The sequence below is a fragment of the Macrosteles quadrilineatus genome, unplaced genomic scaffold (assembly GCF_028750875.1).
Source record: "Macrosteles quadrilineatus isolate MER2022 unplaced genomic scaffold, UCM_ALF_1.0 Scaffold_4__1_contigs__length_99947679, whole genome shotgun sequence".
In the NCBI taxonomy this organism is placed as follows: Eukaryota; Metazoa; Arthropoda; class Insecta; order Hemiptera; family Cicadellidae; genus Macrosteles; species Macrosteles quadrilineatus.
Window position 1 is genome coordinate 75,883,943 of NW_026542597.1, and position 17,013 is coordinate 75,900,955.

A 17,013-nucleotide genomic window follows, 5' to 3' on the forward strand; every position below is an offset into this window, starting at 1 on the left:
ACCTGACTGCTATAAATTGTCAACAGGAAAAGAAATCAGATATCGGCTTTACTTATTTTAGAAGTGTTTAAAGTTTACTCACTGTTTACTCTGTATGGTGGTAATGAAAAAAAAACCCTATTTGATTTATTTGTCTTGAAACGGATATTCAAACTGGTAAATCATTCTTCATGGTGTATATCCACAATTAACAAATTTAATTTATTGTTAATTAGTAGTTTTGTTCAACTAATAACTGTCTTAAACGAACATAATTTTTGAATGGTTAGGTTAGATTAGGTTAGGTTGTGGGTATTGCATTATTCGTTTTAATTTGAAAACAAGTTTTGAATTAAATGAAAGTGCCTAATTTGCGAACGGGTCTCCTCGTTCTATCTATTTGTTAATGCTTTGATAAATTAATAAATCATAAATAATGATACTCTAGTTTTCAATAGGCTGTTCCATCAGCTTGGTTAAAAACTAAGTACTGTCTGTCAATGGATTTTCATTCAAAAACAGGCGCCAACTTATCACGAGAATGGAATGTCTCGTTGTGTGCGTGAGAAGTACAATTTGGTATACACGTTATGGCAATATTAATTGTAAATACTTCAATTGTTTGTGGCCATGTCTCCAAGTTAATATTTATTTCCAAGAAACACACATCAAAACATAGCTCAGAGGTCGAGCTCTATAGGTCAATATCGAAACCGGATTAGGTGACTGTAATCCTTGAGTTATCTTTTTGTGCTATTTCAGCTCAGTTTGTTCCGTTGGAAAGCCACAACTTATTAAAAAAAAAATAGATTGTTAGGTTCTTTACTTTGGTGCTTACCCATCGATGTATAATAACTCTACTGCTTACCTGGTTAGTGCAGAGAGCAAGAGACAAGAATCTTAAGATAAGACACGACCGCACTCTTGTGTAACTTAAAGGATAGGCCAACTGATAATGCCGCGAGAACTTAACATTAGCTGAGTTAGCTACTTGAAAATCGATCCTTACAACAGTAGAGTGTCCTTACTACGCCTTTGATATCACTCCCTCCCTACCAACAAGAGCAGCTGCGTTTGCCTAGTATGAGTTTACTTTCTTTGAAAGTAGTATTTAGTACGTGTTTGATTTAAAATGTATTTATTCATCGGTGTTTACGAGATTGAATAAGTTTTAAATTTATTAGGTAAAAGCTGAACATTTTAAAACTTACAAGCATGCTGCGAATGAATGATTAAACCCCATTGGTCGCCATTTCTGAGGCTTTTTAACTTTTACAGTGCAATTTCTCAAATTAGCATATTCAAACCTAAATGAAATTGTTTCACAAAAATAATTAATAAAAATTTGAACTAACATGCAACAACAGTTTTTATAGGTTAAGTCGTTGTATCAAGCCTTGGTATCAATGGTCTAATGGAATGACAAGAAACACTGCAATAAACCAGCTGATCAATTTAGCAGTGTTGACAACTTATTTTCAAGCATATCCGTTACGTGCCTAATACAAGCACACTATTTTGTGTAGTTTGGTTGAAATACTGGAGTGGGGAAAATTAAAATGAGTGCGACGACAGGAAATGAGTGCGGGAAAGTAAGTATAAATGCAGGAATCAGCTACTTTGCGTGTCATAATCAATGGAATAAAGCTGGCCTTGTCAAGGTAACTGTAGGAACAAACTGTTTCATAAGTCCTTAGATGCATGCTGATTTAAAATCTTTTCTACTCTACATTATACGACGGATTGGTTTTTGTGCCAGATTCACGGTTTCGTTGCCAAATTGAGTTGGCAATCCGGTAAAAAATGATCCTGATAATGCACAAGTAGTTTCTGACGTACAGTCTTGGTGTTAATTGGTGCAATTTTTAGTTTGTGGAGTTGAAAGTCAATTAAATGGCAAGTGTAACTTTTAAGAAGGCAAGCTGTGAAAGTTATTAAACTGTAATAAATCCATAATAATATCAAGTATTAAATACAGTACTCATCAGTCTTATCAAATTTTACCTGCATCCTCTTTTATAATTTTATTGCCAATTAAGTTTTAAACAAACCTAAATTATTTTGACTCATAAGTCCGCGTTTTCACTAGAGTTTCCAATATATTAATTTCATACAAACGTTTCCAAATATCCTAGGAACACGATTGTTATCAAAACGTTCTGAACGGCTTTTCAGAGTTTCAACGGAAATCATGGTTTCCCCTAGGAACTATAAACATAGATTTACAGCGATCTTGTAAAATCCACATTTACACCGTAGATTGACGTAAAGTTTTGTATAACTGCAGTTTTAGAGTGACGTTTGCTTTCGAAGTAGTGTCTGCATTGAAATTACGAAATGTCTAATTCAATAACGTTGAGATAAGATGCAATTATTGACATTTTTATATCATTACCGGCTTAGCACAATGGCCTTGTGTTGTGTTGTAGGAAGTTCCGTGACAGAGGAAATCAATGCCCATGTGATTCATATCTGACACTTCACACCACAGCTGCATGGCATATCGTCTGTCATTTCCATTGAGCTATGTCTGCATGTAGCACCTTACACCGACAAAACATCATTCAAATATTTATCTGTAATAAAATACAGGATAAAACTGATACGAAAGTAGCTGTAGTGTCTTATAAAGTCAATGATTAAAGTAAGTCAACATGGTTGTGACTGTTTGGTAACCAGTAAAACTGACCCAACCAAAAAGCTATATAAAACATATAAACGAAGACATTAAATGGTTTTTATAGAATCCATCTATGTTTACATAAACGGGTTTCCCGGAGCTCAACTCGCTGTATTATCGTTGTACTGTAATAACAAATCTCACTCACAAAACTATTCACTGTGAGGAATAAAATAATATTTGATAATTTTGACGAGTTGTGTAAACACGTTTTATTTGACTGTAGAGAAAATGGCAATTTTTGTATAAGATATTCTTGGATATAGTGCTCTAAGGTTAATAAAAATTGTTTATTCCTTCGTGTATTTAGCAAACGTTTAATTTCTTCTGTTTACCTACAAAGAAATATTTATTAAAATCATCGTTTGCTATTTCGTGGTTTACAACTAATTTAGGCCAGCTCTATGTTTCTCATCAAAATTGTCAAATCATTACAATTAGTCTTAAGAGAGTATTTCTAAACTGAAACTAATTGACTGGTTATGTTCGTAATACACTCAAGAGTTTTCCTACCGCCATAATTAACTTTATCATAACACATAGATTAACCTTTTAGCTCTATATAAAATGTCATTTAGGTTATGTTTCCTTTTGTAGGTTATGTTATTTCCTTACCGGTTGTTAACGTACCAGTCGCCGGATCCGCGGCTGTGGTTGATTTAGAAAAACTAAACTATGAAATCAGCTGATTAAACTCTAGAGCGTAAATAAGCTAATTCGCGTACTGTTTACAGCTGTGGCAATGTGACCATTTCCATGCAGTGGTAGGAAATAGTATATTACGTTACTAGTCCTGAAAATAAGTGTTTACCGGACGAGTGTGGTTGTTCCCGTGCGAGACGAAGTCGAGTACGGGATTACCCTACGAGTCCGGTACACACATTTTGGACGAGTGGCGTACGTTAGTTTACGCCATACTACTAAATCTGTACAAAGCCTTATATTTCCACCAACTAAAGGACTAAAAATCACTAGTCATTGAGAGGTTATGTTTTTGTTAATAACCACTCATTGCCACCTAAATACAAAATACAGTACAATCAGCTCATTGGTGTCCGGTAAAACTCATTGCAGCACAGTAGTACGCAATGAAACCCCATTTTAATAAGCTGGCGGCAAACAGCTGTTTTCTGGACTAAATACTTGCGTGGGAAGTTCGTCAAAATAATGTAGTGTGGCGTAAACAAATTTACGCAACACGTGCGTATTAAGCACTTTTATTTTTGTTTTCTAAAACACATCGTGAGCTTCTGAGCTATTAAGTTCCAAGACAAAGAGTCTTTGACAATGTCTAAGATTATTTTCCGGTTAGACCTCTGCCAGGTGATTGCGTATCGAAATAACTTAATGGTTCTTTTGCAGACTTGGCAAAGTGCCTTGGTCGTCTAGTACACCTTATGTGTAACTTATGTGTTTGGTCGCAAAATGTGTTTCATTGACTCAAAACCGTTGTTTCGTGACGTGACAAGTCAAATTTTAAGTTATTTCATATTGAGGATATTTACAAAATTATTTGGTGGATGTGATAATTTATTCCAAGTTTCATTTTTGTTAGGTTACTGTCCAATCCTAAATAGCTATACAAAACAAAATAAGATACAAATTTGATTAAAATATATAAGAAAAACGTGTAGCATCATATCAGAGACGTTTAACTTGAAACACAATATAACATTGATTGAGCCAACAATGCAAAGGATAAAAAACCAAGAATAAAAATATGAAAAACCATATGTGACATAGAGTAATAATGGTTAATGCTCTATTTATATCTCAACAAAATAGTTACATATATGCACAATAAATGGGAATGAACAAAAACAAATTTGCTGTGAAAAAGGTTCTTTGAGTCTTATATTGTTAATTGTTAAAAACAATGAGATAAATGTTTTAGGAACCAAACAAATTACTTACGATACAATTTGTCGCAGAGGAAAAAGAAAATTTTTAACTACATAGAAAGAGATAGTTCAATCAATATAAGTGTGTAATATATTTGTTTCATACACAGGTGGATTTACACATTAACATGGGCTTAACACACAGAGTCCCATTACGTATTATCAAATAGCGGGAAGGCATTTGGGAATAGGAGGGATTGAACAAGCAACTCCAGGACATGTTGCGATTAAACCACTCAACCCTCTCCTTTTCTTTTCAAAGAAATTAAATGAAATAAAGTTAAATTAAATGAAGTTAAATGAAATAAATACAGAGTAATAAAAACTCCACATATTCAACGAAACTGTAGCTACTGTTTTAACATGAAGAATTTCTAACTAAAATAATACAAATTGAAAACTTTATAACTAAATTCATAAGTAATAATAAGAAATCAGTTCCAATAAAACGATTGTCAGATTAGAGTTTTTACATATTATTTTTTGTGCTGGTCGTTGAGTAGAGTTTTTTCACAGTGAAATCATCGGAGAGCAGTTCTGAAATTTAATTAACGGTCCACAAACAATTATCATGGGAGAGACGCTGTTCCAAGATCTGCACGTTCTCCCCAGTGATTCTGAGATAATTGAATTTGATTTTGTAAACTATAAACTAAATTGAATCAATTTCAAAAGTAATTTAATTTGTGGTTTTCTTGAAAAATTATCTAGCTGAAGAATTGCAAAGGGTAAAGTTCAAGAATGACGTGAAGATACTTAAAGAATATTTTATTTGGTTATTTTCTATATAACTATGTTTCATGTAACATCCAAATTATCTTGAACAGTTGTTTTCCCTACTATCTTTCCTTTTATAAAATCTGACTTACAAATTAAATGCATACAGATACAGATAGTATAAAAACTACGAGGTTGCACGAATTTTGCATTTCAATATAGTTTAAAACATGTTTCGAGTCAAAACAAATACCCTTTTACTTTAAACATATATTTATGACAGTTAACTATAAATAAACAATAGTTGGAAATGACTAAAAACAAACAACATTAACAATAGTTAACAGTTGTCATATATTTAATCAAATGAAAATATTTTAGTGCAATCTATCCACGAAACTATCTAGGCACTGGTTAATTAAAAGGTCCAGTCTACAAGTTTATTTGACCAACCGAAGTAACTTTGCTTCCAAGAATAAAGTTTGCAAATGTTAGTTAGAACTCAATACAACTAATTCAATTAGTGTTTCAAAGTCGATCCTAGCTGGGGAAATCTCCGAAAACTTGTTTATTCGATCAGTGCATTATTCCAATCGTTAAAAGTTAAATTGGAGGTATTTATTCGAATACTTGCTACAAATTCTACAAAGATTGTTTTGTAGATCAATTAGACTAACTAATTCTTTTAAATTTACTAATTTATATTCTTAAATTATTATTTTGTCGTAATACATCTTAATTAACCAATATATCATTCATCAATAGTTTATAAAAAAAGTTTCGTAGGTGGAATTTAAAACCTGGAAAATAAAGATTTAATAACTAACAAAAATTTAAATGTTCTATCTCTTCTTTATAGGTTTATCGGAGTTTGAGAAAATGGAAAATCTTGGAATAGGTTATTAAGCAATGTGATTGTCTATAAATCTTACTCTTAGAGTATCAATTTCCAGAATTGAATTAACATCTTAATGTCTCTTAAGTTATTGTTTATTTAGGAAATTGAGTTAGCACGCTGGATACTAATTCAGTCTTTTGATTAAATATTGGTTTTAGCTCAAATAAAATGATTACTCCGTGGTATTTCAAGTGTTCATGACCATATGGTAATTTCGGGCTCTGTAAAACCTTGGTGCAACTTTTAATTTAAGTCTTCAACTGTACACTACTACAAAGGAGATACTCCATGCACATGTTTTTCTTATAAATATGTATAAATTAATATCTTATAAATTGCATACATAAAAGTTAAATATTCATAATAAACTAGATTTTAATTTAAAAAGCCGCCAACAAAGTATGTTTCTATTAAAAAAACCTTATGTTTTTCTATACATTCCTTTTTTTCAAGGCCAAATTTAAAGTGAAACCGATTGTAAACTGTAGGATCTCTTATGATGCTGTAGGATTTGATAGTATGAAAAACTAGAAGAGAAGATGTAACTTTATTATCAGTACTTTATACGAGAGACTCGTTCAATTAAATATTATTTTAATAAAAAATGGCTACAACCATTGATTGTGTATATTATTTACAGTCAATTAGCAAATGGTCCATACAGAAAATATGTCTATATTTTTCGTCATATAGAGAACGAATGGGAGTCCATGATACTTTTTTTATTGAACAAACTAACGATTTTTAAATTCGTGTAAAATAAATGCATTAAAATAAGCAAAATTAAACAGTTTTGGCTTAGTGATGCTTAATAGTTTTGCGTTGTGTGTATGTATATATTTCAGTAATATATTCTTGCTTTCATGTCTGTGGTCTCATACTTTCAACCTTCCTAAAATACAAGACCAATAAACATAATTTCTGATCAATTTTTAAATAACCCTTTGAAGCAATTCTTTCCATGATGATGTTACCCAACAGTTTTCGAGTTAAGTTTTAAGATTTAATATGTATCGTTTCACTAAACATTATTTCAGCCAAGCTTAACATTTTACTAGTCATAAGTTATGCACCCCGAGAACCAAACTAGTTAATTCCACAAACCCAACCCCTTGGGTTAATGTATTAGGATACAGACTACGATGCAATTAGCAAGCTTGAATATATAGGTCAGTAGGCTATTCAGATCTGCCTTAGCCAAAGTTAAACTCTATGTTACACAATTTTTTCATAAATTATATACACTCATGTGTGTAGGGTTTGTACTTGTACATACTTTGGAACTCTTTCACCATTATATAGTAATACAAATATCATGCAAATTAAAGGAGAACAGAGTTTAAATGAAAACTATATTTTTACCGTATTTTTATGATGAGGATGTAATTAGCTATTTGAGCTATAGCTTTTAAAGCTTACCCAAACTTAGCAAATTTTAGTTCTTTAAAACTTGGGGAACAAACGAACAATAAATATTAATAAGTTGTTGATTGTGCAGTAAACATTATGAATTTTTAACCTGAAGGTTATCAGTTTTGGTGATATTCTTTTATGGGTCCACATATTTGAAATTTTAGACAAACCTTTCTGTTACGTAAATTATTCATTAGTGTTCTTTTTTAGATTAGTGTTACTATAATCAAGGATTATACATTATTAACAGGTTTGGCTGGTCTAATTTAATGAGAAATATGTTCTAAAGACCCCTGTGTAAATCGTAAAACCACAGTCATTATTGATAAGCTGAAGGAAATTTTAAGGAATATTTATATGTATTGTGTATTTGTGTAGAAGTGTTAATTGCGTGGATGTATTCTCCTTATATTTCTATTTTTCAAATCATAACTACCACAAAAAAATACTTATTTGTAAAACTTTGTTTGTCTTCTGGTATTACAACAAAATATACAACACCCCTTTTAGCCAAACGTTTCATGAAATAATATTTAGTTGACCTCCTTAGGTTCTTCACAGTCTATTTAATATACAAAACAAAAATAAATACTTCTATCATACATGGAGAACTTTCTATGTCTAGAAGAATTTCCTACACTAGTGTTACGCTAATATAAAATATTCATGGTTACCATTAATAGTTTTGCGATTCTAAACATTTCATCAAGATTTTAGACAAGAAAGAGATACGTGTTTAATGAAAACCTTCTTGGTTGTAAAAGCTTTTTACTAACCGCAACTTCAGAGCTGCAAAGCCCCCGGGGCTTCTAAAAATCGTTAGTGTTACGACTCAAATGCTGCCAAGTACGCTTGATACAAACTATTCCGCCTGCCGAAACAGTGTTGTTTTCATAGAAAGACGAACCTTTTTTTGTCTCTTTAAAACGTTATAGGTTATTTTAAATTTAAGAACGCGTAAAATAAGTTCAATGAGTATTTCATCATACATTTGTATCTATTGTTGTTTGTGGGGTTGTTTGTAGAAAATATTTTCGGTGTAAGGATTCATATTGTATCAAACAAAGAAAATATCCAATGATATTTAAATCGCTTGTTTCGGTTTTAAAATTCATAATCCTGTGTTGTGATTAACTCAATAAACACGTTTATTTTGTACAATAATTACCAACTTAATGACACACAAATGTATACTCCACAAGGTTTAGTTATGGAAACTGTATAAGTAATAAAGCGTGGTGGTGTCTCCTATGTTCATCTAAGTAAAACATATACAGATACGCCTTCTATTACAAGTAACTTTATCTTTGTGGATATTTCCATAAATTTTGGACGAATATTAAATCGCAATAATGATTTGTTATCCCGTACAGAAATTGTTTTTCATGCAAATTTTACGACTAATATGTGGTTATATCTCTAAAATTTCATTTACTATGACAATAGTTTTATTTTATTTAACCCAATAAAACAGCCAGCAACTCAGTCTGCAGGTTTGCTGTGACGGGGGTGCTTTGACACTTATTTCAACCTTGTACCATTAAGCGGCAGGTAATGGTAATCTACCGACCGTCGTGATAAAGGTACGACAACTTTTTCGTTAGACCAACAGGAAGTAATATTCAAGGAACTTTTACCCCGTGATATGTAAATATGAGGGTTAACAGCTTGTCAAATCTGCCAACGTTATATTGGAAAACCGTTTAAGCTCAAGGAAGTATAATACTCCACCACCGTAGGACATTTTGGGAATGCCCAACACCATTTTATGACATGACATTGCAACATACATTGTGCTATATTATGACGTGATCATACGTGTCGATTGAGCGTTATCTGACTTATCATGCAAGCATTGACACAGACAAAAGTCAAAGGTTCTCTAGCGTTGTCATGGAAACACATGTCAATCACAAAGACTGTTTCTTCTATCCTCCCGTTCTGTCACGAAACAAACCGTTGGAAAGTACTTTAACCCTAACATCACCCATTGAAGTTCATTTACCTTATAACAAGTTTAAAAAAATCATGAAACACATTTATAGTTTTAGTTTCTTACTTGCAACAGAAACTCTTAGTACTCGTAACTCTTTTTGAGTGTTTAACCATACCATGTGTTTAATCTATTTAGACCAATTTTAAATTACTTCACAGCTAGAGATTTGTTGAGTAGGCGTAACCAGGTTCACTGCAATTTAAGTCCATTTCAAAACAGCCCAAAACAAAGCAAAATAGAAAAATTATGTGGAGTTCAAAATAATAATTTTAAATGTATAACAATGGAAGTTAAACATACCTTAGCTTTAATAAAATAGTTATCACCATCCAAACAGATAAAACGAAATACTGCATCTATATACACACGTGTTTGTTGTAAAAGTTAAAAACAACAATGAACTGCCAACTATGTTAGACTATAAACTATTGTAACGCCTCTGGCACCACAAGGAGAAGACAACAATAGTAATAACGGCATGCGCTTTTACATATCTGCTTTGATAGACTAAATAATTACACTCTGATCGTAATTAGTCTTTATTATTGTTCTTTTGTATTTGAAAGTCTGGCAGTTTTGTTTACAATATAAATTTCTTTTTATGGACTAAAAGAAAATTTTGCTATAAAATAAAAATTTACAATGATGAGCCGAAATATTTTATATCAAATAATTATTTTGTTATCACAGTTTAAAGTTTTCAAGTTTAAATTATGTTTTTGAGCAATTGTATATAGTGGCATATAATTACACCAATAAAACAGAAATGAATTAAAAAATCATTTCACTTTGGAAATATTTTAGATCTTTATACTACTCTTTTTAGATACGTATTTTGTTTACATTTTCCAATAAATTCAAGCGTAACATAAAACAATGCTAAACGTAAGAATTAAAAATCCAGAGTATTGCAAGTAGACTTTTCATTCCATCCTAGTTGTATTTCATTTTGGTGAATTTTGTGTGTTTTGATGTCTACATGTTTGTGTAAAGCCTGTACAAACTAATCTATAAGTCTCAACAATAACTCATTGGCCAAGAGATTTGTTTAAAATTATATTCTTCCTACAAGGGTGTATTTGGTTTTACAAGACGACGTTTCCCACTAACACATTGTCTAATGTGAAAGGCAAATTACCGTTTACAATGTTGAATGTGTAAATTAATCAACATCCTATGAATAGCAATTTTGACGAAGGACGAAGGACTCAAAGGAGCAAAGGACTGACAACCTAAGCTTTGCGCCTTTGCCTGCATCTCATCCCAAGGCGCTCCTTAAGTTTCAAAGTATTTTCAGAGGTTGCTGAAGTTTGAAAGGATGGTTACCCTGAGGAATATTTTCTTATCGTGAAGATCAATTTTCTTAAAATCGTATATAATGGATGTATTAATTCAGAAGCCTTAAAACTCACAAACAATCCAAAAACTAGATAACATAAAAGATTGTGTTCTAGTATGTTTAAGCTATGTGCTGTGTTGGAAAGTTGTGGAAAATTTAGGACATTTGGAAAGTTCACTGGATAGCAGCTAAGTTCATGTACGTTATAATTGTTATATTATGTGAATAAACGTTTTAGGAACCTGTCATATTTTTTCATATCCAGGCCCTACAGTATAATGATTGAATGCATGCGTTGTTGTCCTATATGAGTTATCAAACTGACTATCCGATCGCCGTGAAACTTCGACGATTTTTCTATATTTCGGGGATTTAATGATCTCACGGCTCTTCCCCAAGGCTTTAAAAGTTAGATTGTCTTAGGACCGGACTACCGACTACTCTACCTTAAGTCTTAGGTGGTTTCAAGTGTGTCTATGTGTCAATCGTCGATTTATTTGAAATAAGAGTCGCAGAAATGGTGAAATCAACTAAAGAAACAGTAATACTTAAATGGCACGGTAAAATTCAAATTCATTCCTTTAGTTACTGTATGAAATAACTACTTCTTATTAACTAGCTGATTATGGGGAAAAATTAGAAAAAACACATTTCCCTATAATACAGTATTAATTAACAGGTTGGTTTGGAACAGCCATATTTCAATAAGCAAAATCAGTGTTGCGCCTGCAAAAATGAGCGGCAATTAGGACACAGCACGCATATTGCCTAGAGGCGCCTTGGTAGAGTTTGTCTCTGCAATGATAATTACACAAATTACCGCTGACGATGTAATATAGTTTGTTTATAGAAGAATAAGTAATGCAAATATTTTTTTATTTTGATACTTTTTATTTGACAAAAAATATGGATAGCTTTAAAATTAAGATTATTTCAGAACTGTGCCTTAAAATATATGAACACTATCTTCATTTACTCTGTTCCCAAATAAAATAAACAAGTTATACAGCATTATTTTAAAACTATGAACAATGATTGCATAGAACCAATGCCAGAGGAGTTTATATACGGGTATTTGTATATTAGTCATAAAAGTACTTTTTATAACACCCCAATTAAAAAGAAAAAAATAGATATCTCTGTCTGTATCATAACGGGTTAGTCATTAAGATTCCATCTCAAGATGTCATATGCAATCTTCCTACACATTCCTTTCATATTATTTTTAGAACATTGCTTTTGTATGTTTGAAATTGCATCTTAAGAGGTTCTACGTCCGTTTAAAATACGTTTAAAGTTCTCTAGCATAATATTAGTATCTCAGACTGTGATGTAGTTTTTAAAATGAATCTGACAATATCTCTGTTGTCTTAAATAAGACCTTTAAGACATTTGACAATACAAAGAAATTTACTGTAATGAAAAGTACTTATGTGTTGTGTACAAAACTCGATTTACACTCATTTTAATTTTACACCATATCAACTTCACACTCTGAAAAATGTTCAACTACTCAACATTACATTCTGACAACTTTTTCCTAGGACAAATATTCTCCCTGAAAACTTTACACTGCTACCCTATACTGTGTATTGGAAAATTAACAGTCACAAAACAAAGATAGTTATTATTTTACAAATTACCACATTAATTATTTGGAAGACTGTATAGTAGTTTCTAACCAACTTAGTTCAACTGCAACCAGTTCTCTACCCAAATAGAAAATAATTGAATAGGCATTCAAAAACGAGCTCTATTTTTCAAATTATTGGTTTTATCGAATCCACAAACTTTTTAAACTAACTAAGCTTGAAAACCCACTTCATGTAAACTATAACATCTACGTCATCTAAGTAACCAAAAACCTAGAAATAGAATTTCAACATTAGCACAATCTGTGAGCAATTCATTCTACCAAATTCTAATTTGAAAAAAAAAATACTACAGCTGCTCCATAAAGATTGGCTGTCAACCAGAGAGCACGTCAACTGTATCCAAAATTCCCTTACGGTTTTTAAAATGGAAATTAGATTACATCTTCACGGAAGAGTGAATACGGTGACCTACTTGTTAAGAACTTGCGTTGACAAATCAAATTAAAAATTGGCCTTAGTGTAACAAATCGAAGGTGGCCCGTTATACCATGATGGCGCCACATTCATCTAACAATTGTAATGCATTATTGTGTTTACGCTCAAGATTGTGTCTATTGTTGTGCCAGGAGTGCAAGCTCCGTTAGCACACTACTAGCATAGACAAAAAGAATTAAATATATACAGTCAGCTGCGCTGCGGTTACTATAGGTTCTGGCACACACCACAGGGAGCTCCATGTAGTTACGGCGTACGCGCTACGTAACTACACGGCGTTCCCAGCGGTGTGTGCCAGAACCTATGGTAACCACAGCACGGCTGACAGTCTATATTTAATTCTTTTTATCTATGTTACTAGTCACTAGTGACTTCCTTTGTAAACGAACACGTTCATTTTATACACCTGATTAGAATATTAGGTTACCAATTTGTATTTTAGGTCCGATCCAATCGGTTTTGTAACTACTTAATAGTTCATGTACACTTTATGATTCGTTTTCATTATTGACTCTTTTGACGAAAACCGATATTGTATTAATTTGATTTCAGTATATGGTATTTCAGTATTTAACCTATTAAATTTTACAACCTCGCCATTTTACAGTAAGTTTGTTGTTTTCGCATCCATAATTTTGTGTAGGCCTACTGTTGGATCAGGGGATTTACTAATTGAGAGAAATAAGAATAATTAGAATTCAAAGGTTAAATGGTTTATAGGCCATACACAAACGGAAATGGATTTTGTGACGCATTAAGAAATGTACGTTTTGGCAATATAAGAATTTTGTAGGGTATTGTATCGAAAATAAACTATTATTAAGGTGAAAAGAGGTATAAAATTCGCGTGCCGGCTGTGTGACGAATGAAATATAATACATTATTGATAAATACCTTGACAAAACAAAGCAAATTAATAAAATCAGTAGTGCGAACAAGTTTAAATAATAGTTTTAACATAAAAATGGAACTATAAATAAACAGTGAGTGCATTATATAAATTTACCTACTTAAAAAATCCATAAAGTTTAAATTTATTTTAGATTTTTTTAGATTTTTAGTCTTAAATCATATTAGCCCCTGCCCTACCACCTGAGTTCGTAAACAATTACCTTTTAAACTTTCTTTTCGAATCAGCTTAAAAGATAATACCACTTTATCAAAGTTGCTTTATAACAGTCCAAGCATCTTAAGTATTCGGGAGTTACCGAACTTTTAATGAAATCTGATGCAAAAAGAATGAAACAAGTTCTGATTTAATAATGCACTCTGTGAGAGTTTTTGACGTAAATTGCGAACTGTTAAATTATAAAGTCAATAAATTTGACGTTTGTCCTATTTTACTTCAAAGTAAGTTTATCAATACTCTCATTTCTTAAGGTCTAAGTATAGATTTTTTGTTCTACAGTATAATGGCAATCAGTGATTCAACAAAATAACTAACCTGTAACCACGATCATCTCTACTAAAATTCACCGCTAAGTATCAATGAAAACTGAACGACGAGATAAACATGGATATATTTTTGAAGATTTAATACTGAATAATATTGGGTTTTATAGCAGTATAAACCAAGCATGCTACAAATTAGTCACTAGTACATACTGCATTGGATATTAGATACCCAGGTAGATATCCCATCTATTTGAACCAGATTAATTAAGCGAGTCTATCATAGAGTATGATTATCGATTTTGTATTTTAGGTACCCACTGTATCGATTAGGTATACATGTTTTACAATAAGTTGCCATTTCAGTTTGTTACGATTGAGAAGGTTGTGTTTCTTTACAAATTATATTTTATAGCTGAACACTATATCGTTGGAACAATTAATCTAACGTCTCAGTTGTTTAAAAGCTTGATTTAAACTTGATTTTTACCATTTGAAATACAACGTGTTCTTCGTGGTATGTCGAAGTCTATGCTAATTCTTATCATCATGCAATGCGTATTTTAACCCAACACATAGCATTACAAACCCCAATATCCGTTGATAGTTTTGCGGGAGGGACGGGTTCAATCCCCGGCACATCCACAAAGCTTTAATGGGTTTGGACCGCTTTCCCTTAAAAGTGTTTGACTTCATACTTCATTACAAAAATGCCAATGGCGTAGATACGAGCAAAAAAAAAGTACCAAGGCGCATCTAGGCAATATGCAGGCAGTGTCTGAATTGCCACTCACTTAATGCAGGCGCAACTTTACTAATGCAATTGAAATTGGCTACTTCAATTATTAACCTATTAATACTACTGAACGATTATATATCGTCCATTACTTAAAAATTGAATTTATATTTTAATTCTTGATGGTTGATGGTATCTGATAGTACAAAACCAATATTGAAACGTTATAATGTAAGAAATGTAAAAAAAAAATACTTGCTTAACCTTTAATCATTCGTTGCTAATAGTATGAATCTGAACATAAATTGTGTTAATAAAAATGGCAAGAGTTGTATAAAGCTAAACGAATGCTATACCAGTATGTTCTAAAAGACTATTTATTATTTGGTTTTATATTTGCTGGTCGACAGCACTACTGTATTAACAGTGACAGCACTGCGATGTGTTTGTTGATAAACAACTATGCAATTAAGTTGAACCTTCAATCGCTTGGTAAATTTAATGGTATGTAAATGATGAGCGTGCATACGAAATTACACAAGCAATTAATTGTGTTTCCTTTATCAAAATCTATAACAGCGTATCCTTTTGAAATATAAAATTAATTGTTCAAATGTTGTGAGTGTAATTTTGTTATTTGTTGTTTTTCATTTGTTGTCAGCCTTTAGTGGAGGGAAAAAGAAGAAAATACTAAAACATAACAAAACAATGATGATGATAAAGTAATATTTTTATCGAGAATAATTTCAAGAAACAGTATGGGTAGTTGTTTTTAACTTTTTAAACTTTTCAAAACAGCTTTTTTTGCTTAAAAAGTGTTTCCTTAGTTTTGCAATAAGGTATCTATATACAGGGTGTTCATTTGAAAACTTTCCATATCTGTAGTGTGCAAAGGTAAGGCTTTTTACACTTGTTTGTTCTCATTTCCCCCTAATTTGGACATGCCAAATCCAATAAAATTATTTTCAATTTCGAAAAATGCCCCAAAAGGGCCCAATTTGGGGGGTAGGGGTGCTTTTTGAGAAATTTTCAAATGTAAACATGGGTTGTGTGATACATCAATTTAAAGGTCTAATCACCCCGACTATTTTGGTGCAATAAAAATGTAATTATCTTTAACCGTATTTACAGGGTGGGTCAAAACGTTTTAAAAAAGGACTTTGAAGTTAAGTACCGTATTACCCGAAATACTGAACGGAACAGCGCCAAATTTCTTTCCAAGCTTATTCTTGATCTACTCTTTAAGATAACTTGTAATAAGGGCATTTTCCATGTTATTTTCTAATTTTTAAAAAATCTCAAATTTTAAGAATAAAAGAAAGCTGAAAACTCAAAATTCTTAAATAGCAAGGTATAACAAATTTCATACCACGTGAAAGGTCCTTTTTTAACAATCATTTTACGTATTTAAGTTTTCTTTCTATCTCTTACCGTTTAAAAATTGCAGTAGAAAAACTGAATTTTCTATGGTAAAATTATAACTAGTTTTCTAACATAACACATTGCACTTTGTTCAACGATGTATTATGATTAATTACAAATTGATCAACTACTTTTACTTGTGTCAGTTCATCTTGGACCCTTCATCCCGTTCTTTTGTCATTGGTAACTGAGCCAGTTTCAGAAATTTCTTAACTAAATCATTTACAGCTTTATGACTTAAGTCTTACCTGGATATTTATTGCTAAGCACTTTGCAGTTATCCTGAAACACTTTTGTTCTGTCCAATAAGTAAAAACAAAGTCAATTTTTTTAAGTGTACACCATATTCGATTAGATAATACAGAAAATAGTACTTTTTGAAATTAGTACTACCATTGACTAGTCAATGGTACTACAGAATGCGGTCCACATGTAGGTTGTCCTCATCAG

General features: G+C 31.8%; 1 protein-coding gene across 1 annotated transcript in view; it reads left to right on the forward strand.

Moving 5' to 3' along the window:
- The window catches only part of LOC128992081 (b(0,+)-type amino acid transporter 1-like), a 53,301-nt gene that overhangs the window by 595 nt on the left and 35,693 nt on the right, over positions 1 to 17,013 (forward strand). The window lies entirely within an intron of this gene.